The 24,827-nt window shown below is 39.7% G+C and overlaps 2 non-coding genes across 2 annotated transcripts; both read left to right on the top strand.

Annotated features, from left to right (window-relative positions):
• Window positions 1-11,956: 11,956 nt before the first annotated feature.
• On the top strand, window positions 11,957-12,160 carry LOC131305732 (U2 spliceosomal RNA). The gene has a single exon (XR_009193295.1). It is a non-coding gene; the product is annotated as a U2 spliceosomal RNA (small nuclear RNA).
• Window positions 12,161-23,457: 11,297 nt separating this feature from the next.
• Window positions 23,458-23,652, top strand: LOC131305733 (U2 spliceosomal RNA). Its single transcript, XR_009193296.1, has one exon. It is a non-coding gene; the product is annotated as a U2 spliceosomal RNA (small nuclear RNA).
• Window positions 23,653-24,827: the final 1,175 nt, after the last annotated feature.

Genomic DNA, 24,827 nt, shown 5'->3' with positions numbered 1-24,827 from the left:
CAAACTACTTTGGATAAAAAGTAAATTGGACAAGTTTTCTAACGATTCAAACCAAGGGCAAATTGGAGGTCGGGGGTGTCAGGGGCAAGTCTGCAAAGTTTGAGCAGCATTAATGCGTCTCAGGCGCAATCCTTTGCGCCCAGGCGCATCTTGAAATGCCAGAACAAGTCCCAACTTTGCAGACTTGCCCCAGACACTCCCGAACTCCAATTTGCTCGTGGTTTGAACCGTTAGAAACCTTGTCCAATCTACTTTCCTAAAGAATTGGTTTCGATAAAATTAATTTGTACATCAAAATACTTGACCATTTTACCCTCAATTGGTCGGGAAAAAAATTATTTCAATAAAACGCTCGTGTTGTTTTCATTTTGAATCGGATTAAGACCAATTATGTAATAAAAAATAAGGCTTTCACTATATTAAACCATGTTGGAATTGAACTATTAAAATAATGAAGTTTTTATCTATGAAAAGGTTTTCAAAGGGAGAGTGATTCAAAGATCATCAGAGTGACAAAGGCTAAAGTACGTTTTCGCGCCCATTTACACATTCTAAGTTCCATTTGATGCCCACATCCCTAGCTCTAGGGTATTCGTTCATTCTGTAAGAGAGCCCGGCCACAAGATTCATTGGGTTCACAACACTTCATTAAGTACTCAAAAACCGTTTCATCATCAGGATTCACCCATGGCACGACTTGTGGTGAGGGTGAGAGCTAACTTGAGGGAGTCGAGCTCAGAGGGGTGCTCCTCAAGAGAGTTTTTCATATACAACACCACAAAAATTCATACATAAACCATAAAATCTCATATATTGGGCCACCAAAATTCATAAAAGTAAGCCACAAAATTCATAAAGGTGTACCGTACACATGAAATGAGCCACAAAAACTAATAAAGTAAGCTACAAAAAGTCGTAAAAATCGGCCACAAAATTCGTATATGATGGTGTGTATTGTAGTTTTTTCCGTTCTGGTAATTTCTTCACATTGTGATCATATATTTCTCATTGTCTACACATCGTGATCATATATTTCTCAGAGTATTTGAGTGTTGGGCAATAATTGGTTCGGTGGTTTTGTTTCACGGTAAAAAGGTGTACTTAAAGATCGATCCTTGTGTTTTGAGGAAATAACATCATCCAATTCGGTTCAAAAGGCAATGTATCGTTCATAAGAGGAGCGCGGTTCCGCTTGCCTAAACCACCGCAAAGCTTTTCTAATATATATTTCGTTGAGTATTTTGAGGAAATAACATCATCCAATTCGGTTCAAAAGGCAATGTATCGTTCATAAGAGGAGCGCGGTTCCGCTTGCCTAAACCACCCCAAAGCTTTTCTAATATAGATTTCGTTGAGTACAATGATTTGTCGCATAGCCAAATAATATATGGGCTAACAAAAGATCACCAATGACATCTGGAGTTTTTGTTTTTTGTTTGATCCAGAATTACGGAGTTCACAGTGAAAACATTTTGCACTTTTGAGCATGTTGGCATGAAATTCAATGGTTCATTACATCAAAAGAGAAAAAACTAAATGCTCCCGATGAGCAATTCAAATGCGCCTAAGGCGCATTGCAAAATCAGAGAAAGTATGGATGCGCCCAGACGAAACTTAAATGCATCTGGGCCGCACTCGAATTGTGCCTTAGGCGCATGTGATGCAGCAAATCTTTTTGATTTATTTTTTATTGAGTTTTTCTTGTCCGAATTGGCAGGAGATCTACTAAAAAGGCAATCTATTAAACATAACAAGGATTGTTAGAGCATAAGAGAGGCACAAAAAGTCTGTACGAAGTGATTCCTGTTAATGGACAACTCCTTCGGGAGTTGCCGAGTAAGCCGGCTGTGAGGTGATAGAAGAGTAATGTGAGAAAAAATAGAGATGTTGGGGGTGAGTGAAAAACATAGTGAGCCAAGTGTTGGGAGCTCGAGGATAGTTTTTCATCTCACATTGTAAACTCTTATTTTTCGTATAGTGGATTATCTCTCTCTCCCGTGGACGTATACCCTAGTTTGGGGATCCACGTATTTTCTTGTCTGTTGTTTCCTTGTTTATTGTGTGTTTAATTTTTTCGACTACCCTTCCGTTTGCGTGTGGAATTGATTTAGGGGAATAATCCCAACAATTGCAAGGGTTGTTCAAGCATAAAGAGAGGCACAAGAAGCTAGTACTTACAGAACCCAACCTTGAAGAAGTTTCGAGTAAGTTTTTTGTTTTGTTCTCAAAAGGAGATGAATGAGCTGTTTAATCTCAAAGTCGTTTTTTTGTTCCTTTTTCTCCCTCCCATATTCCCCTGCTATTTGCATACCCCGTAGATAATGGAGGGGATGGTGTTGGCAGTGGTATGCGCAACACTGTGTTGTGTACCTCTGAGTCATTGGATCGTGCATCCGATGGCTCGAATCTCATCTCGGCAATAAATGGCTCTTCGATTGTTGATTGCATCTGAGCCGTTGGATGCGCGATCCAATTGCTCGAAAGTGCGCAGTACGGTACTGCACAGTTCCAATCCAATTCTTTACCTAATACCCATATGTAATTTATGGAGAATCATTCCCAATGCAGAGAGTGTCACTCGGTTTTCTGTAATTCAGAGAATCCAATTCTTCCAACGTTAAAAAAAAGATGAGATAGCAAAAATAAGTTGAAGTGTGGTTCACCTACCTAATTCAAATCCGCGATCACTGCTTACACTTTAAATAAATCAATTTTTCTATAGCTTGCTCTTTTCTCTCCCCGTTCATAAATTCCTCCACAAATATGTAGTCTAAAAAACATTTGGATTAGTACAATTTGCGCAAACCATAGCACTCATTATCAAAATATCTTGATTACCATGTTTTAGGGGAAGGGAGAAAAAGAGAGTAGCAAGACGTTCAACCTTGACCCCTAATAAAGGATGGGAAACCAGCTATCTACACGGCTAATTTAGAGGGGTTTTTTTTTTATATTAAGCAATCTGATACTCAATAAATTCAGCAGTAAGACACACAGATTCACAAGGTGCTCAGAGGCTTCAAACAACCAAGTTGAGCTGACGATACAAACCAAACAAAATATGTGAAAAAGTAGAAAAAACCAGTGTGTTACTTTGGGGTTTATTTCCCACATTGATGAAGTAGAAAAACAAGAAGAGAAAACATGACCATATACTGATATGTTATATGTGGGCTATCGGCTCACTCCTTATTAAATTAATTTTTTGAGGGGGAGGACCTACTACATTAGCAAGCTACTGGGGTCTCTCATGCGTTGCCTTGGTGTTGCACTATTGCCTTGACCTGGCGCACCCCACCCAAACCAAGTTCAAAAGCTTTTGCTACTTCGTGTCTAGAACCAAATTAGTTGACTTGACATATGCAGATGCATGTAATTGTGAATCAACTGTTTAATTGCAGGGCTAAAGTCTCTTTCAAGTTCTGTACTCTGTAGTTTTTGTAACTTGGCTTTGGTTTTCATGAATTTAACTTACCCAAAAAGTATACCATATTCGTCAGAGTGTACTAGGGGTGAGCACGGGTCGGACGGGTCGGGTTCGGCCCCGAACCCGACCCGACTGGTCGGTTATCCAATTTTTGGGCCCCGAACCCGAACCGAAGGAGGGGGAATAACCGTCCGTGTAACCGATTTTTTTGGTCGGGTCGGGTCGGGTCCGACCAAAACCGAAGTAATCTATATGAATTAGTAGTTCTGGTCGGGTTTGGTCGGGTCGGGTCGGGTCGGGTGAGAAAAAACAACACCCCGAGCCCCAAACCGAAAACTGATTTTTTTCAAAAAAATCAACCCGTACCCGACTGAACCACATGTTCGGCCCCGCCCGAAACCCCTCGGGTCGGGTCCGTTGGGGTTCGGGTTTTTTGCACACCCCTAGAGTGTACCATATTCGTGTTGGAGTTAAAAAGTTGTCAACCTGGCCCTTCCAACTTTATGTTGGGTTCGAGTCATTTAATAGGCCATGCCCAAAATCTCAACCTCTAATCCTCATGGCATAAAAGACTCTAAAACCTTCAATTAGAAGGCCAGAGTTGCTACAAGCAGATAATAAGCTCAAGATCGAAGGTCATACTATTCGGCTCCGCACCTTCTTCCACCATTTGACGAAAAATTTGCAGGGCTTTGAAACCTAGCCCATGTGCTCCATTGCCCTCGATTATCGATTTTCGTGTCACGAGTTCTCTATTTATCACCCTGTCACACCATAGTCTAGTATAAGAAATGCTTCTGCATCGATCATGCGTACATATTTAGGATAAGCATGGATAAACTGGGATGATTTGGGATTATCAGTAAAATTGAAACTGATTTAACAATCCTTATAAGGTTTGGAAACTATGGGGTCCATGATCTCCTACACAACTTGCAAAGCATTGAAGAACAAATTATGAATCATGTATACCTAAGAATCAAAACATATGTCAATGAAATCTTCATGGATGGAACTCATGGAATCACTTCATACTGGCTTCTTGTCCCCTTCTTATGCTTTTACAATCCATATAATGTTCAAAGGATTGCCTTTTTTTAGTCGCCTACCAATTCAGACTAGAAAAACTCAGTAAGAAAAAATTAGAAACATTTGCTGCATCACATGCACCCCAGGCGCAATGTGCCCCCGGCACATTTAAGTTGCGCCCAAGCGCATCCACGTTTTCTCTCTTTTTGTAAATGTGCCTCGGGTGCGTCCTATTTTCTCTCATTTTGCGGCGCATTTGAATTGCTTCTCGGGAGCATTTACTTTTTTCTCTTTCGATGTAATGAACCACTGAATAACAAGCCAACATGATCGAAAGTGGCAAAATGTTTTAACTGTGAACTCCATAATTCTAGTTCCAAATACAAATTCACTTAGTGTCACTGCGGAAAGTCGTAAGAAGATCATTAATCAGCTGATATTGTTGAAGGAAAAGATACCTGAAAGCATGACAATAAGTTGTAACACAACAGCATTTGTAAACAAATCCTTCACATACAGTACCCAGTACCCTTTTGGCAAATTTTTTTTTTGTTGCTTATCCACTTTTTCTTCCCCTCGATGTACCGTTATCGAGCTTTTATAAAATTATCTTTTGCCAAGCAAAAAAAGAACTATGCCAAGCTATCAAATAAATTAATGCGTTTGAAATCGAAGAGAAGTCATGCAGACAATGGTTGTGGCAAAATAGTTGCAGAGCCAGACAATGGTTTATGCAATATTTTTATTGCTTTCATGGGAAATCAAAAGTCACAATCCAACATGACAATTGGCAAACAATATCTTAACTCTTTTTCTTCCCCTCGATGTACCGTTATCGAGCTTTTATAAAATTATCTTTTGCCAAGCAAAAAAAGAACTATGCCAAACTATCAAATAAATTAATGCGTTTGAAATCGGAGAAAAATCATGCAGACAATGGTTGTGGCAAAATAGTTGCAGAGCCAGACAATGGTTGATGCAATATTTTTATTGCTTTCATGGGAAATCAAAAGTCACAATCCAACATGACAATTGGCAAACAATATCTTAAGTGTAGTTAACATTTTCTTGAAAACTTTAAGGTCAGCAAAAACATGATCTTGAAAACTTCTATAGTTACCATACATGTAGGTATTACCAAGTTTCAGATTTTCAGTGAAAAGAAACAAAAGGCTTAAAAAGCATCAAATGTAAACAACTTCTTGAACATTACTAAGTGTAATAGCAAGCATTATTGGGTTCCAAATCCAAGAGCCTTCAGCTACATATTCCCCCCCCCCCCCCCCCCTTTTTTTTTTTGTTCCTATTGAACTCTACAGGCTGCTAATAGCGCTTCCCAAATACTACCTCATAGAAAAGCCACTTGTTTCAGAACCATACCGAAGGCCTCGTTGAGCTTTCCAGACCAACTCAACAAATCCACAATACAAGTGTAATGATTTAGATCGGGTTCCATTCCGAATCTCCATTTCATGATCATGGCATAAAAGACTCTACAACCTTCACTTAGAAGGAAGGCCAAGAGTGGCTTTAGTAGATAATAAGCTCAAGAAGGTCAATACTTTTCTGCTTCAGTCCTTTTTCCACCATTTGACGAACAATTTGCAGGGCTTCGAAACCTAGCCCACAGGCTCCACAGCCCTCAATAACCGATGTTCATGTCACGAGTGCACTATTTATCATCCTATTAGCCAGAGTTTCAAGCCACCAATATTGGTATACACAACGATGAGGCATTTAAAGATGAGATATCAGCCACAGAACTCGTCAAAAGAAGGAAAAAAAAAAAGATATCAGCCACTAGTTCTAAACTTCCATTGCCCATTTGCTGGAATAGTTCAATGGCATTCTCAAAGTGGAGGGCATTTTGAGTATGATTCTGAAACTAGTGGTGCTATTCTTAAAGAGAATTTAACTAAACAATTTGAGCTGTTCTATCCATGTACCCGCACTTTGCATAAGAGTCCAAGGAATGAAGTTTGGAGAACACAGTGATAAAGTCTACTTTCGGTAGCAAAACCATGCAATTTTTGCCTTGAAAATGATTACCATTCTCCCCAGAAGTTGAAAATACTTCGTACGGGCTTCTTGTGTCTCTCTTATGCTTTAAAAATCCTTATAATATATAAAGGATTGTCTTTTTTTAGTCTCCTGCCAATTCGGACTAGAAAAAGTGAGGTAAAAAAACAAATTAAAAATATTTGCTGCATCGCATGCGCAATTCGAGTGTGCCCCAGGCATATTTAAGTTGCGCCCGGGCGCATCGTCATTTTATCTCTTCTCGTAATGTGCCTCAGGCGCAATTTGAATTGCTACTCGGGAGCACTCACTTTTTTCACTTTTGATGTAATGAACCACTGAATTCCATGCCAACGTGCTCAAAAGTGCAAAATCTAACTATGAATTCCATAATTCTGGATCAACAAAAAACACTTCATAGTTCATTGGTTCGTGTGTTAGCCCATATTTATTTGTATATGAGAAAAATCTTGAACAAAAAATTTGGGCCTCGAGGCACTTTCAAAAGGAAACAGAACAATTTCATTCCTACATATGACATTGATAAGCACCCGAGAATGTAATGTAGGGTGCGCTAGTGTTTAGTTTTAGTTTAATTTAATTACTAATTAGTTATTGTTAACGTTGTTTGCTTGTAGAGTGTTCTAGTTCTGTTTTATAGGTAAATCGCCAAATAGGGGAGTTTTCGAGGCGTAAGGCATGTCATTGCCCGAGCAGGAGCTGACTTGCCCGAGCAGAAGCTGATTCGAAGCTGATTTGCCCGAGCAGAAGCTGACTTGCCTGAGCAGAACCAGATTTGCCCGAGCAAGAGGCAGGCAGCCAAGGCAGAAGTCTGGGTTAATGCAGTCGGCATCGATGTCAAGTTCTAAGGTCCATCGATGCCGAGCCCCTTAGTGGTCCAGTCTCTTATCCATCTCGGCATCGATGGGATGCCGTATGTTACATCGATGCCGACCCCCTTAGTAGAGCACTCTAAGGCTGTTGCCATCGATGCCGAGGGACTTAAGAGCGAATTTCCTGAGCATCTTGGGAATATTCCAGGCGCGGATCTTCAGGATATAAAAGCTTATGTCATTGTTTTGTAAAAAACAAGTAGATAGATTCAAATAGTACAATTTTCTAGATCTAAATTAGATTTCATTGCAATTCAAATTGTTCTTGAGTGTTCTTCATTTTCAGTTTTAAATATTTTAATTTCTGCCCTTAGTTGTTAATTTTCGATATTGTTGCTTTAATTAAAGTTGTTTCTTTACTCCCAATCTATCATAATCTCTAATTTTCTTCTAGTGTTGCTTTTCAATTATGCTTAGTAAATTTTTGCTTGCTCTTATCTCTCTAGATATGTGTGAGTAGTTTCAAGGGTTAGGTCATGGGATGATTAGCTTCTCATGGCTCGGGCGAAAATTGCATTTTGCACCCAATAAAGCTTTAATCTTTGATTTGAAAATTGATGTGGGATTCGGGTTTGTTTGACAAATTACCGAGGTGTTAACCTCTTTGATCATGTGTAGGTGGGAGCATCGCCTACCCACCACACATGATGCTTAGAGCTCTGTCGCTCGAGGTATTTGCCAAATGAATTCTAGAGCTAGCTTGGTTCTCAAATCATTTTATGTTCTGATTTGAGAACTATAATCAAGTATCTTAAATTGTGTAATTGGGTGAAGAGTGTGATTTAGCTCGAGTCTTGGGTGTTAATAATTCCTAGACCTAGCCTATCTTTTCTCTAGTTAATTCGTTTTTTAATTTAGCCTTTTATTTCCACTGTTTAAAGTAAAACAAAGTTGGCTGTCTAAAGGCCGAAAGCCCTTACTTGCATCTACAAATCCGACCAAGCCATATAATTATTCCCTTGGGTACGATCCCGGATTTCCGATTTATTATGCTTCAACCGACGTGTTAAGCCCTACGCTTGGGGTATTATTCCACATTATCTTGGAGAACGAAGCAGACATCCACGGCCGGGCTCATAGATTTCAAACATTTGAGGGTATGATCGATCTCCAGAATCAAAATCAAGGATCAAACCTTCGGCATCAACGCAACACCTTCCTGGCTTCATCTTTAGTAAATCATTGTCGTTCATACATCTCCGTACTTCTTCAACTCCATCCCACCTCTCAACAATAGCTTGAACAGTACAAAGTATGACGTTCAAATCGTTGTCGTTCATGCGTTTTTTTCTTGCTTACTACTGGTAAAAGCGTGATTAGTGTACGTATGATATGTTTTTGGACATCTTGGCCACATCTTATTACTCCTGGTAGCATGTTTGGACATCCGGCCGCTATTTTTTAAAGCGTGGTTACGGAACACGCGTTTTAGTGTATGATCGTTTTTCGGATATCTTGGCCGCGTCTTATTACACTTGGCCGCATCGTAATACTCTTGGCCACTTGTTATGACACTCGGCCGCTTGTTATTACTCTTGGCCGCGTCTTGTTACTCTTGGCCGCTTCTTATTACTCCTAGCCGCTTTTTATTACTCTTGGCCGCATCGTATTACACTTGGCCGCTTCTTATTACTCCTGGCCGGTTGTTTTACCACTTGGCCGCTTGTTATTACTCTTGGCCGCATCTTATTACACTTGGCCGCTTCTTATTACTCTTGGCCGCTTCTTATTACTCCTGGCCGCTTGGTTTGACACTTGGCCGCTTGTTATTACTCATGGCCGCGTTTTATTACACTTGGCCGCTTCTTATTACTATTGGCTACTTATTTTGACACTTGGCCGCGATTTTCTTAAAGCGGGACTAGTATACCCATCATTGTGGCCGGAGCGTGGGGCTTCTAATGAGGAATTTGGGTTTTTAAGTGGGCCTCTAGGACTTAGTGAACTGAATTGAGGTTACCAGCTGGCCCACCTCATTTTAAGCCAAAACCCATTGAAAAAATCTCAACAAAAAAGAAAACTTTTAAGAATGTTTCAGTTGGCCCAAAAATCTCATGCCTCGCCTTGGTGTTGCACTACTTCCTTGGCCTGGCGCACCCTACCCAAACCAAGTTCAAAGGTTTTTGCTACTTTGTGTCAAGAACCAAATTAGTTGGCTAAGGCCTCTTTCCCTATTAGTTTGTAAGTGGATCATCAATCAACTGACATGATACTAAATTAATTTTTTGAGGGGGAAGGCCCACCTTGCTCTTGGGGTCTTTTCAGTGTCGCCTTGGCTTGGTGCACCCCGTCCAAACCAAGTTTAAATCACATCAAGGCTGTACGTGTTTGCATCAAGGATTCTACGATGAATTTAAGGAGGAATATGCAAAGGGAAAAATGAAGTGAAAAGCCTGATGTGAAACTTTGGTTGATATATCCCATCAAAGATCTTTGATCCAAACAAAGCCTAAAGCATGCTGTGAACTAGCCGATTTCACGGGTATTGGTTCCTCCTCCGCGTTTGCTAGCAAAAAAAGAGAAGGTTAATTGATACAACAACAGGTACAACACACAAGTATAAGAATATAAGTTGAAAGTTAAACTAGATACGGTTGCGACTTGGAAGTGTCCCTCCCTTTTCAGCCCATCAACCGTGCAACGGTGTGAGCATAAGTACCACAAGCCAATTGAAGAAAACCTGCCAAGTGAAAAGAATGTTTGAGTTTGTAGCAAAACCAAAAACTGACAACGATTTATTCTCGAAAAGAATGCCACCATTGATGAGAAATAATTTGATGATGAGTAATTTTACATTCTATATGAAATCCTCAGTGAAGTAATTGATTCAAGGTCAATCTAAGTTGTTCAATGAAATCTTCATGGATGGAACTCTTGGAAGCCCTTCGTACTGGCTTCATGTGTGTCTCTTTTGCTTGAAAAATCCATATTAAAGGTTGGCCTTTTATAGTCTCTAGGTAACTAGGACTAAAAAAAACCACTGCAAAAAGATGCATCACATGCGCCTCAGGCGCATTTGAATTGCACCCTTGGCGTGCATCCTGCTTTGCGCTCCTTTTGTAAGGCACATTTAAGTTGCGCGCCAGCCTGGCACACCCAGAATTTCTTTTCCGCCAGCCGGCTTTACAACTGTTGTTCCATAGGTTCAAGTTAATGTTGCTCAAGCGCAATTGAATTGCTCCCTGGGACATCCTATTTTCCCTCTTTTTGTAATGCGCCTTGGGAGCATTCAGTTTTGCACACCCAGACATTCAGTTTTTCATAAAACAGCCAAGAGGCATAACTAATGCGCCGTCATTTCACATAGACATCAATCATTCTGATTCAAAACACAATTATAGTTGTTGCCAAACAATGTATCATTCAGATTAATTCATTCTTCCATAAAAAATACCAATCAGAAGCAAGAATATCGCTTGGTTTAATGTGGGGAAAGAGAAACTGTACGTTCAACTCCCATATATGGTTGGATTCTGTTATCTTTTAGTACTTTAAAACACTAATTATTGATGTATAATGGGTTTTTATCCAATTTAAAATGAGAAACATACTCTTGTTTAACCGGAATGAATCATATTTTGACCCATCGAGGGTAAAATGGTCACTTCAATTGATATACAAATGATTTTTATCCAAACTACTGGGATAGAAAGTAATTTGGATAAGCTTTCTAACGGTTCAAACCACGCGCAAATTGAAGTTCGAGGGTGTCCGGGGCAATTCCGAGAAGTTTGAGCAGCATTAATGCGTCTCAGGCGCAATCCTTCGCGCTCAGGAGCATTTCAATGCGCCCTGAGCGCATCTTGAAATGGCACAACAAGTCCCAACTTTGCGGAGTTGCCCCAGACACTCCCGAACTCCAATTCGCTCGTGGTTTGAACCATTAGAAAGCTTGTGCAATCTACTTTCCTACCGAATTGGTTATTATCATAAACCGTTTCATCATCAGGATTCAACCAAGGCAAGAGTCGTGGTGAGGGTGAGAGATAACCAGAGGGCCATAGTCGAGCACTCTAGAGAGTGTTTTTTTTTTTTTTGTATGTAATGTTATTGCGTATGATCCAATAATAGTTAAGTTTCTCTCAATTTGTGTGTGAGTGTTTGGTTTTGATCCTCGACGCACTGCCCGAGTCCACTCAATGAACTTTAGTACAAGTTTGTTTTGGTAAGTTGCTTTCCATTAAGAAAAAAACAAAGGGAACTCAAAGGGTAGCAAAGACTTCCTAAAGCCAGAACCAACTCAATCACATTCTAAGCTATACAGAGATGCATATTGAACTCATTATTGGGCAATTTAGAGGGCTAATTTAGATATCTAGAGGGCTAATTTTGAGGTGGGTTTTTTATCCCAAGCAAACTGATACCCAATAGATTAAGCAGTTACAATGTAAATGGCGGACACAAGGACTCACTAGGTGCTTAGAGGCTTCAAACAACCGAGTAGAACTGACAACACAAACCATGCAGAATATGTGTAAATGCAGCAAAACCGAGTGTTACTTTCGGGGTTTTTTCCCACAACGACTAAGCAAAAAAACAAGGAGAGAAAATGTGACTATAAAATAGGCAGCCCAAGAGAAGAGAAGACATACCTTTCTCGGTCTTCTGGCTAAGATCAAGTGTAGTATATGTTCTTATTAGTTTAATATCTGATATGTCGGCCGTCGGCTCACTCTTTATAAAAATAAATAATTTTTTTAGAGGGCGGGCCCACTATAGTAGCTTGCTACTGGAGTGGCCTCTCGTGCGTTGCATTGGTGTTGCACTACTGCCTTGACCTGGCGCACCTCACCCAAATAAAGTTCAATGGTTTTTGCTACTTTGTGTCTAGAACCAAATTAGTTAGCTTGACATCTGCAGATGTGTGTAATTGATAATGTTGTCAACTGTTTAATTGCAAGGCTAAGGTCTCTTTCCCTATCAGTATGTTTTGGTGGGTCTATTCTGAACTCTGTAGTTCTCAAGTTGTGAACTCTGGTTTTTGTAACATGGTTTTGGATTTCATGAATTTAACTTACCCAAAAGAAAATACAAACTGACCCCAAAAATATGAAAAACTCTTAGTCAGTTCATTTTGTGAGTAGTTTTCTTGTAGTTACGATCTTAAGAACCCCAAAATACAAAATTTTGATCACTTTTTTAGGCCAAAGATAGAGAGCTCCATGAAAAGCACGAGCACAGTGCCCCCAAGTCCAAGAACCACATATTACTTGCATTTTTCAACCATTTCTAAACTTTTGAATCATGTATATATATCTGCAAATCAAAATATTATGTCAATGAAGTCTTCATGGATGGAACTCACGGAATCACTTTGTACGGGCTTCTTGTGCCTCTCTTATGCTTTAACAATCCTTATAATGTTTAAAGGATTGCCTTTTTTTAGTCTCTTCCCAATTCGGACAAGAAAAACTCAGTAAAAAAACAAATTAAAAATATTTGCGGCATCTCATGCGCCTGAGGCGCAATTTGGGTGTGACCCAGGCGCATTTAAGTTGCCCCCGAGCACATCCACATTTTCTCTCTTTTTGTAATGTGCCTCAAGCGCAATTGAACATGCCCCAGGCGCATCCTATTTTCTCCTAGAGAGCATTCACTTCGCTGCATCACATGTGCCTCAGGCGCATTTAAGTTCCACTTGGGCCCATCTATATTTTCTCTCTTTTTGTAATGTGCCTTGGGAGCAATTGAATGCGCCCCGGGCGCATCCTATTTTCTCTCATTTCGTAATGCGCCTCTAGCGCATTTGAATTGCTCCTCGGGAACATTCACTTTTTTCTCGTTTGATGTAATGAACCACTGAATTCCATGCCAACATGCTCAAAAGTGCAAAATGTTTTAGCTGTGAACTCCATAATTCTGGTTCCAAATACAAATTAATCTTCCTCAATGGATGCTTGAGGCTCTAGATGGATTCTCCAACAACTGGTTTGTAGTTGCAAAGGCCGACTAGAAACTGTTGTTTAATTGTTTCTTGGAACGGAAGTGACTAGGCTTCGCACTGGTAATTTGCTTCACAACTTTTCCTCTGAGTTATCCACTGGTGCCACTTCCAAGACTATGTTGTGGAAATAAGGATCAAACCAAAAACACACAAAGAAACACACACACCCAATTGAACACAGAGACAATGGATTTACGTGGTTCCGCAAATCGCCTACTCCACGGACAACTGATTTGTATTTGGAGGATTTACAAACTCTCACCCAATCCCAGTGTACACCCACCCAAACTCACAAACTCTCAGATCTCTGTGCTACTTTACAATAGCAAACTACTAGGGTATATATAGGGAAGAGAAAACCCATGTTCACAGCCACGCCAGAGAAGAAAATTCCCATTGAGACTCTTCCTCATTAATGCAAGTTTATCTTAGAGCTTCTTTTTGTCAAACATAGCTGCTGGAGGGGATTTTGAGTCAATCCTCTGAAGATCTTCTTTGACAAAAATCCTCCCTCTTGTGAAAAACGTGAGAAAACTCCAATCTTCAACAGACTAAAGGTAAAGATCCTTCAGCTCAGTCTTATTGAATACTGGATTGTATTTTTCATGAGGCGGATCAAACATACTACGCTCTAGACAGTTGGGAAGAAAGAGAAGAGCCATATGATTTCATTCCCTCGCTTTTCTGTAGATTTGATTTTCGAAACCCAAATCACAGGGGTGCCTCTCCCTATAATCCAAAACCAGATAACCGAACCAAGAAGCTTAGACGGAAGAATTTCAACAAGAAGAACGGCGGATCAGAATACACAAAGAATCATGACCCCATGTTAAGAGAAGTTCAACCCTTCTGCAATCACCACTAGGCCATCCATGACAAACCATAACGCCATGTTTGACTCGTTGGCTCGAAAAACAGAGAACCTTCACATACAGTACCCTTCTTGCATTTTTTTCTTTTGGATTAGCAACATGTTCCTTATCCACATTTTCTTCCCCGCAGATGTACCCTTATCGAGCTTTTATAAAATCATCTTTTGCCAAGCAAAAATAAAATAAAATGCCAAACTGTCAAATAAATGCGTCTGAAATCGGAGAGAGGTTATGCAGGCAATGGTTGTGGCAAAATAGTTGCAGAGTCAGACAATGGTTTATGCGAAATCAAAAGTCACAATCCAACATGACAATTGGAAAACAATATCTTAAGTGTAGTTAACATGATCTTGAAAATTTCTATCGTTACCATACATGTATGTATTACCAAGTTTCAGATTTTCAGTGAAAAGAAACAAAAGGCTTAAAAAGCATCAAATGTAAGGCTACAGACAGTTGACATTAACACTATAATAAGACATCCTGAATTACACACATATGTAACATGCCTCAGGCCCAATTGAATCGCGCACCGGGCGTACCCTATTTTCTCTCATTTTGTAGGGCGCCTCAAGCGCATTTGAATTGCACCTCGGGAGCACTGTTTTTCTCTTTTGATGTAATTTCATTCCTACATATAACATCCAGTGGCTCGTAGATTTCAAGCATTTGAGCGTGTCATCAATTTCCAGAAACGAAACCATGGATCGATCCTTTGGCTTCAATGCAGCTCCACCCCGACTTCTTCATCAAATCGTTGCCGTTTATACATCTCCGTAGTTCTTGAACTCCATCCTCCCTCTCAACAACAGCTTGAACAATACTAAGTGTCGTAATAGCTAGCCAGTATTACTGGGTTCCAAATCCATTCTCATTTCTTGGAACGAGTCGAAAGCACCACATATATTTCCTTCAAAAACATAACCCCAATCATCATAGTCCAAGAGACCAGATCACTATTAGACGTTCCATAAAACACCTAAGAGGCATAACCTATGAACAGACAGTTCACATTGACATCCATCATTGTATTGCAGAAATACATATCTGATTCAAAACCCATTTTATTTTCCAAACAATGTATTATTCTTCCAAACAAAACCCCAATCAGAACCAAACAATTCTGTTATAGCTAGTTGCACTTAGAATGGGATTAGAAGGTTTAACAGCTTTTTCAATTTTCCTTCCATGAGGTTCTACCCCCTTTACATAAACAAATTTCAAAGGAATGCGCGCGTTTGGTGCTTTTTGGAGAAACTATTAGAAGGTTAACAACAGCTTTCACTTTGCCTTCCATGAGGTTTTTTAATAAAGGAATTTCAGCCGCAAATTTTGACAAGATGGCTGCAAACTTTTGTATCATGGCCCAAACTTTAACAAGATGACTGCAAAGTCGTGCGTCATGGCCGTGACTTCGGATTTTTGGTAAAAAATTAGGTCTTCAAATTAGACTTAGCCTACCTCCATTTCAAATGCTATAGAAGCAAATCCAAAACAACCTTTCAAAATTATATTACCACTCCAATAGACGCGTTTTCTTCTTGCTTACTACTTGTAAAAGCGTGATTAGTGTATGGTCTGTTTTTGGACGTCTTGGCCGCATCTTATTACTTTTCGCCGCGTCTTATTATTCTTGGACGAATGTTTTGACACCTGGCTGCGATTTTTTGAAAGCGTGGTCCTGGAACACGCGTTTTTCTTCTTGCTTAGTACTAGTAAAACCAAGAAGGGGGAGGTAGCCACTCCTCTATAGAGAGAGAAGCTCTCACCTCTCTCTAAACTGGCCTTTCTCTGAAATTTCGCTATCGATTTTTTGGTACTGATTATTCTAGACAAATATGAAGGGAATTGGGTCTCCATCAAATGAATCAGTGCATTGATCAAGTTCACTGGATTTCAGTTGTTAAATGACTCTTGGGTAGGGGTTGCATGGGTAGTTTCCGAATTGCTTGCAGAAAAGAATCGAACTCATGTTGACCAATAAATCATTTTCCTGAGATTTAAGGCCATGTCAAAATGATGGACCTCATTAGAAGCATTCTTTTTCCATCTAGAGGAGGGACTTAGTCTCTCTTCCTCCGGGCAAATCAGTTGTAGGTGGGCGCATGCTGTTAAGGTTCATTCTGATCACTACTACAATAATAGATATGCGTCACACTAAGAAGATTCACAAAGATCACGGTTTTCAGTGAAAGCGTGATAAAAAGTAGTGCTTAAATTTTTTATCTCAGTTTAAGTCCAAAACTGAGATAAAAAGTGAGTTTTAGCGCGAAATAAAAGATCTCGCTCTTGTGGCGAGATAAAAGAAATACAACCTCACCCTTGAGGCGTGATAAAAGATTTTAGGGCAAAAAAAAATGAGATAAAAGATCTCGCTCTTGTGGCGAGATAAAAGAGAAAAGATCTCACTCTTGTGGCGTGATAAAAAAGAGAAAAGACCTCACCCATGTAGCATGATAAAAGATTTTAGGGCGGAAAAGAATGAGATAAATGATCACACTCTTGCGGCGAGATAAAAGAGAAATGACCTCACCCTTGTAGCGTGATAAAAAAATTTAGCTCGGAAAAAAATGAGATAAATGATCACACTCTTACGGTGAGATAAAAAGCCTACCTATTTAGGCTCGCAATCTGAATTTTCACGTAGGCGGGCTGATACGCATTTAGGTAGACTTTGAAAAGTTATGTGAGAAAAACGATGTCGTTTAAGAACTTTGAAAAGTTTATTTTTTCTTTTTTACAAAAGGTAAGAAGATAAGCCCTAATTGCACTCATCCCAAAAAATCTTTACGTTTCATCTTTATCTTCACGTCCAAAAAGATATAGAGAGAGAAGGCAAATTCCACAACTGGGTTCCACCAGTGCTCAGTTGTTTCTTCAATGACGGGCGAACTGTTCCACTAGTGCCCGATTTTTACGTGGGCGAGCCGTGATCTTTATGATTTATTATAGTAGTGAAATTTAGTTATTTCGGATGTCTTCCAAGTATACGTTTGACACATTAGGTGAAAAAACAATTATATTATTATGGCTTAGCCTTATTTGAAAAGGATTAAAATCCAATTGAGAAGCCACCATTGAAATTGAAATTCAATATAAACACAAAATCTATGTGAAATGGTTAGTTTATAATAAATAAAAAAATCTAAAGTTTGTCTATAATGTTATAATCTGCAGGTTGTGATAGTTTTCATAAAAATACAAAGCTTACACTATAACAAAAAACAATATTGTCTACTAAATTTATTAGCTAAAACTAAAATTTTCGCCCCAAGAAAATCTTTTGTGACCAATAACTAATTTTGATTAGCAAAAGATTTGTTGTCATATTTTTAAAATTTTTTAAATAATGTTTATATATGTATTTTTATATATTTTAATATCATGTTAATTGCATTTCAAAAAATTCAGCAAATTTTAAGGGGAAAAAAAAGTTTTCTCACTTTAGGAAGTAATTATAAATATTTTTGTTTTCCTAATGTAACAGAAGTTCTTGACTAGCTTAGTGGTAAGGGCTTAGGAAATCAATTAAGGGTGCGTGGGTTCAAAACTTGGCAATGACAAGAAAAGATGGTCTAGTAGATACAAAGAACAGATCACACGCAATGGTTTTCCATCTCAGTTTATGGTGGTGTGATCATTTTGAATTTTCAATCACGGCTATAGACCGTGATCTAAAGTGACATATAATCACACCCAGAAAGAGAAATGATCTCGCCTAAAAGAAACAATCACGGCTTATAACCGTGATAAAAGAGAAACGATCACGCCTTTTGGCCGTGATTGTTTCTCTCTTTCAATCACGGTTTATAACTGTGATAAAAGAGAGTGACTTACAATCACACCCAGATCCATCACGGTAGCAAGAGTGTGATAGAAAACTTACAATCACGGCCAATAGCTGTGATCTTTATGGTTTATTGTAGTAGTGGATGATGGTCACTTGTTCCTCGCTTGTTCCAATCCTAGTAAAGAGCTTCAGATCTGATTCTACACTATATACGATATTCCATTCCGGCCCTCACTAGCTCTTTGCTAGGTTGTACAAGGAGCATGCCCGAGGGGGCTACTATGCTCATCAGGGGCTTATGCACTCCACGACTTTCTTATGTTATGTGGTATCGAAGATTGAATTTTGCTGCCAACCCTAGTCAGCAAGCTGAAAAAGCCCTTTCTCCTTTTCATAATAATTAGTTCACTATTGTCTCTCAAATAGGAAGGGATTCCGGGATTCTTAAGTTCTAAGAGGATCTGCCTTTGATTGAATTTTGCTGCCAACCCTAGTCAGCAAGCTGAAAAAGCCCGTTCCCCATTTCATAATAATAAGTTCACTATTGTCTCTCAAATAGGAAGTGCAACACCCCGTCCCACATTGGAAGTTTATATGGATGATCTTGGGCATATCACAAACCTTATGGGCTACTACTAGTACCTTGTGCTTAAGCTTTTGGCCATAGGGTGTGGCTTGTGGATCAAAATCGGGGTACTGGGCCAGTGGTCTACTTGGGCTGTTACAGGTGGTATCAAAACTATCCATGTACACGACCGTGTGGGCCTTGGAGTTTGGTTGGATTTGGTTATTGGTTTGATTAGTATCGGTGATTATAGTGCTCAACCCCTCGTGAGGGCGCGAGGCTATAACGTTGGGGAGATTGCAACACCCCATCCCACATTGGAAGTTTATATGGATGATCTTGGGCATATAACAAACCTTGTGGGCTACTACTAGTTCCTTGTACTTAAGTTTTTGGGCCATGTGGTGTGGCTTGTGGATCAAAATCAGGGTACTAGCTAGGCCAGTGGTCTACTTGGGATATTACAGGAAGGGATTCCAGAATTGTTAAATTCTAAAAGGATCTGCCTTTACATATGACATCCAAAGCCGGGCTCATAGATTTCTGGCATTTGAGGGTGTGATCGATCTCTAGAAGCAAAACCATGGATCAAACCTTCGGCTTCAATGCAACTCCTTCTTGGCTTCTTTGGTAAATCATTGTCATTCATACATCTCCGTAGTTCTTCAACTCCATCCTACCTCTCAACAACAGCTTGAACATAACAAAGTATGAAGTTCAAATCATTGTCGTTCATGCGTTTTTCTCTTGCTTACTACCGGTAAAAGAGTGATTAGTGTATGTATGATATGTTTTTAGACATCTTAGCCGCATCTTATTACTCCTGGCAGCATGTTTCGACATCTGGCCGCTATTTTTTAAAGCGTGGTTACGGAACACGCGTTTTAGTGTATGATCTTTTTTCGGATATCATGGCCGCGTCTTATTACACTTGATCTCATCGTATTACTCCTGGCCGCTTGTTTGACACTTGGCCGCTTGTTATTACTCTTGGCCTCGCCTTATTAGGCCGCTTTTTATTACTCCTAGCCGCTTTTTTGACATTTGGCCGCTTGTTATTACTCTTGTCCGCATCTTATTACATTTGGCCGCATCTTATTACTCTTGGCCGCTTGTTTGGACACTTGGCCGCTTGTTATTACTCTTGCCCGCTTCTTATTACTCCTGGCCTCTTGTTTTGACACTTGGCCGCTTGTTATTACTACTCTTGGCCGCGTTTTATTACAATTGGCTGCTTCTTATTACTATTGGCCGCTTGTTTTGATACTTGGCCGCGATTTTCTGAAAGCGGGACTAGTATACCCGTCATCATGGCCGGAGCGTGGGGCTTCTAATGAGGAATTTGGGTTTTGAAGTGGGCCTCTAGGACTTAGTGGACTGAATTGAGCTTACAAGCTGGCCCACCTCATTTTAAGCCAAATCCCAATGAAAAAATCTCAACAAAAAAAAACTTTTAAGAATGTTTCAGTTGGGCCAAAAATCTCATGCGTCGCTTTCGTGTTGCACTACTGCCTTGGGCTAGCAAACCCTACCCAAATCAAGTTCAAAGGTTTTTTCTACTTTGTGTCGAGAACCACGTTAGTTGGCTAAGGTCTCTTTCCCTATTAGTTTGTAAGTGGATCATCAATCAGCTGATATGATACTAAATTAATTTTTTGAGGGGGAAGGCCCACCTTGCTCTTGGGGTCTTTTGAGTGTCGCCTTGGCTTGGTGCACCCGCCTTGGCTTGGTGCACCCCGTCCAAATCAAGTTTAAATCACATCAAGGCTGTACGTGTTTGCGTCAAGGATTCTTGGATGGATTTAAGGAGGAGTAGGCAAAGGGAAAAATGAAGTGAAAAGCCTGATGTTAAACTTTGGTTTCTCAATCATTCCATTCCCCTTGATATATCCCATCAAAGATCTTTGATCCAAACAAAGCCTAATAGAGTTCAACAAGTTGAGCAAGATAGGAGAAAAATAGTGCGGACCTTCCTTCTGCCGGCCACTCCACGGATTAAAGCATGTTGTGAACTAGTCATTTCATGGGTATTGGTTCCTCCTCCGCATTTGCCAGCAAAAAAGGAGAAGGTTAATTGATACAACAACAGGTACAACACACAAGTATAAGAATAGAAGTTGAAAGTTAAACTAGATACGGTTGCGACTTGGAAGTGTCCCTCCCTTTTCAGCCCATCTTCTGTGCGACGGTGTGTGCATTAGTATCACAAGCTAATTGAAGAAAACCTACCAAGTGAAAAGAATGTTTGAGTTTGGAACAAAACCAAAAATAGAAAACGATTTATTCAATGAATTATTCTTGAAACGAATGCCACCATTGATGAGAAATAATTTGATGATGAGTAATTTTACATTCTATATGAAATCCTCAGTGAAGTAATTGATTTGAGATCGATCCAAGTTTTTCAATGAAAGCTGCATGGATGGAACTCTTGGAAGCCCTTCGTACTGGCTTCATGTGTGTCTCTTTTGCTTGAAAAATCCTTATTAAAGGTTGGCCTTTTATAGTCTCCAGGTAACTAGGACTAAAAAAAACCACTGCAAAAAGATGCATCACATGTGTCTCAGGCGCATTTGAATTGCGCCCCAGGCGTGCATCATGCTTTGCGCTCCTTTTGTAAGGCACATTTAAATTGCGCACCGGCCGGGCACACCCAGAATTTCTTTTCAGCTAGCCGACTTTACAACTGTTGTTCCATAGGTTCAAGCTCATGTTTCTCAGGCACAATTGAATTGCTCCCTGGGCACATCCTATTTTCCCTCGTTTTGTAACGCGCCTTGGGAGCATTCAGTTATTCCTTTTTGATGTAATGAACTATTGAAACAGACATTCATTTTTTCATAAAACAGCAAAGAGGCATAACAAATGCACCAACATTTCACAGAGACATCAATCATTCTGATTCAAAACACAGTTATAGTTGTTGCCAAACAATGTATCATTTAGATTAATTCATTTTTCCACAAAAAATACCAATCAGAAGCAAGAATATCGCTTGGTTCAATGTGGGGTAAGAGAAACTGTATGTTTATTGTTGTATAATGGGTTTTTATCCAATTTAAAATGACAAACATACACGCGTTTTACTGGAATGAATCATATTTTTTACCCATCAAGGGTAAAATGGTCACTTCATTAGATGTACAAACAATATTTTATCTAAACTACGTACTTGGGCTAGAAAGTAAATAGGACAAGCTTTCTAACGGTCCAAACCACGAGAAAATTGGAGTTCATGGGTGTCCGGGGCAAGTCCGTAAAGTTTGACATGCTATGCAGCATTAATGCGCCTCTGGCGCACTAAAATGCGCCCCGGGCGCATCCTGAACATTCCTTTGCGCCCAGGCGCACTACAATGCGCCCCGGGCTCATCCTGAACATTGCACAACAAGTCCAACTTTGCGGACTTGCCCCAAACTCTCCCGAACTCCAATTTGCTAATGGTTGGAACCGTTAGAAAGCTTGTCCAATCTACTTTCCTGCCGAATTGGTTTCGATGAAAAATAATTTGTACATCAAAATACATGACCATTTTACCCTGAATTGGTCGAAAAACACATTATTTCAATAAAACGTTTGTATCTTATTCATTGTTAATCAAATTAAAACCAATTATATAATGATGAATAAGGTTTTCACAGTATTAAAAGCAGAACAAAGGGAACAAAAGCTGCTTATTGAACTCATTATTGGGTAGTCTTCTCCAAGAGGACATGAGGCTTAATTTTCATCCGAGGAATGATCTTCTCCAGGATCATAGGACAGAATCCCAAACCATTTCTCAATAATAGTTAATTTCAAACAGCTTTAGATCACTTGGTTTCCTCTAATTCAGATCTTCCAACAGTAATAAGAAGATGAGATATGAAAAATAAATTTTAGTAATTGTTAAGAATGGGTACGCACCTTTGCATAACAAATTGTTAAGAATGGGTACCCTATCCTACAATAAGGAAGTGCACCCTAAAATCTTAAGAAAGTGACTAAACCCTTGGGTACCCTACCCTACCCCATACCCTAGAGAGTGGACTGTTCGAACTTCGTAAATTGGACTTGACACCTTACAAAATTAATAGGTGGATTTGTGGGGCTTATGAAATTCACATAATGAACCTATGACCAATTTTTTACAGCTTGTTTTGGTGGGTCTGTTCTGAACTCTGTTATTTTCAAGTTGTGAACTCTGGTTTTCATGAATTTAATTTAACTTACCCAAAAATAATACAAACCGACCCAAAAAATACGAAAAACTCTCAGTCAGTTCATTTCTTAAGTAGTTTTCTTGTAGTTATGATCTTTAGAACCCAAAAAATACAAAATTTTGATCACTTTTTTGGCCCAAGATAGAGAGCACCATGAAAATCACGAGCACAGTGCCCCCAAATCCAAGAACCACATATTACTTGCATATTTGAACCATTTCTAAACTTTTGAATCAAAACATATGTCAATGAAATCTTCATGGATGAAAATCATGGAATCACTTCTTACGGGCTTCTTGTGCCTCTTATGCTTAATGATCCTTTTAATGTTTAAAAGATTGCCTTTTTTTAGTCTCCTCCCAATCCGGACTAGAAAAACTCAATAAAAAACAAATTAAAAATATTTGTTGCATCACATTCGCCTCAGGCACCATTCGAGTGCGCCCCAGGCGCATTTAGAGAGGGGGGGGGGGGGGGGGGGGGAGGGGATTTTTTCCTAACCAATCTGATACTCTATAAATTCAGCAGTTATTACAATGTAACTGAGATACACGGATTCACAAGGTGCTCATAGGCTTCAAAAAACCAAGTCGAATTGACGGCACAAACCAATTAGAGAGTTTGCAATTTCGGGGTTTGTTTCCCACATCAACAATGCAGAATAACGAGGAGAGAAAACGCGACTATAAAATAAGCAGACCAAGAGAAAAGAAGACATACCTTTCTCGGATTTCTGGCTAAGATCCAGTGTAGTATCTGTTCTTATTTGTTTAATATCTGATATGTGGGCCATCAGCTCACTCTTTATTAAATTAATTTGTTGAGGGGAAGGGCCCACTATAGTACGTCTACTTGGGTCTCTCATGCGTCGCTTTGGTGTTGCACTATTGCATTGGCCTGACGCACCCCACCCAAACCAAGTTCAAAGGATTCTGCTACTTCATGTCTAGAACCAAATAAGTTGGCTTGACATCCGCAGATGTGTCAACTATTTACTGTCAAAACTCAGTTAAAAACAAATCAAAAATATTTGCGGCATCACATGCGCCTCCAGTGCCATTCGAGTGTGCCCCAAGCATTTAAGTTGCGCCTGGGCGCATCAACATGTCATGTCCAATTTGGTATTTTTTTTGATTGGCTGTCCAATTTGGTACGGTTGAAAATTTTATATTCTATGTGAGATTATGTAGGATTTTATGCTAGAAGAATTGCATAATGACACCAGTAAAAGTAATCAAACAGTCAACCAAAATATCTTTGAAAAGCCTGTGGTGTGTTTGAGGCACGCGGAACCGCGCTCTCCCATAATTATGAACGATACACCTCCTTTTAAACCAGGTTGGATGATGTTATTTCCTCAAAATATAACGATCTTTAAGTCTTTTTTTTAGAGTGAGGCGAAACTTTATGAACCAATTATTGCCCAACACCCAAATACTCTGAGAAATATTTAGAACAAAATGAGCGGCTCCGATCATCTTTGTGCGACCCGAGCCTGGAGAAAATGGCATCTGTGCACAGCTGCTGTGTATAAGCTGTTGTGCACGTAGCACTGCTCATATTTAAGCCCCGCTTTGGGAGAATGTCAGTGATGAAACGGTTTTTCCTACGCTTTGATGAAGTTTGGACACTCAATGAACACTGAGAAACACTTAAGCAAATTTTTTATGCCTGGATTCCGCCATCTTATAGTACATTAAAATCTCTATTTATTCATATACAATGGGTCTTGATCCAACTTAAAATGAGAAACATAACGCGTTTTACCGGAATGAATCATATTCCGGCCCATCAATGGTAAAATGGTCACTTCATTTGATGTACAAATGATTTTTTTATCCAAACTACATTGGATAGAAAGTAAATTGGCAAGAATTCTAACGGTTCAAACCACGCGCAAATTGGAGTTCGGGTGTGTCCGGGAAAAGTCCGCAAAGTTTGAGCAGCATTAATGCGTCTCAGGCGCAATCCTTCGGGCCCAGGCTCATCTTGAAATGCCACAAGAAGTCCCAAATTTGCGGACTTGCCCCGGACACTAACGAACTCCAATTCGCTCGTGGTTTGAACTGTTAGAAAGCTTGTCCAT

This window comes from Rhododendron vialii, chromosome 10a (assembly GCF_030253575.1).
Source record: "Rhododendron vialii isolate Sample 1 chromosome 10a, ASM3025357v1".
NCBI classification, from domain to species: Eukaryota; Viridiplantae; Streptophyta; class Magnoliopsida; order Ericales; family Ericaceae; genus Rhododendron; species Rhododendron vialii.
Note: the sequence above shows the minus strand (reverse complement) of the source record. Positions and strands in the feature narration are given on the sequence as shown.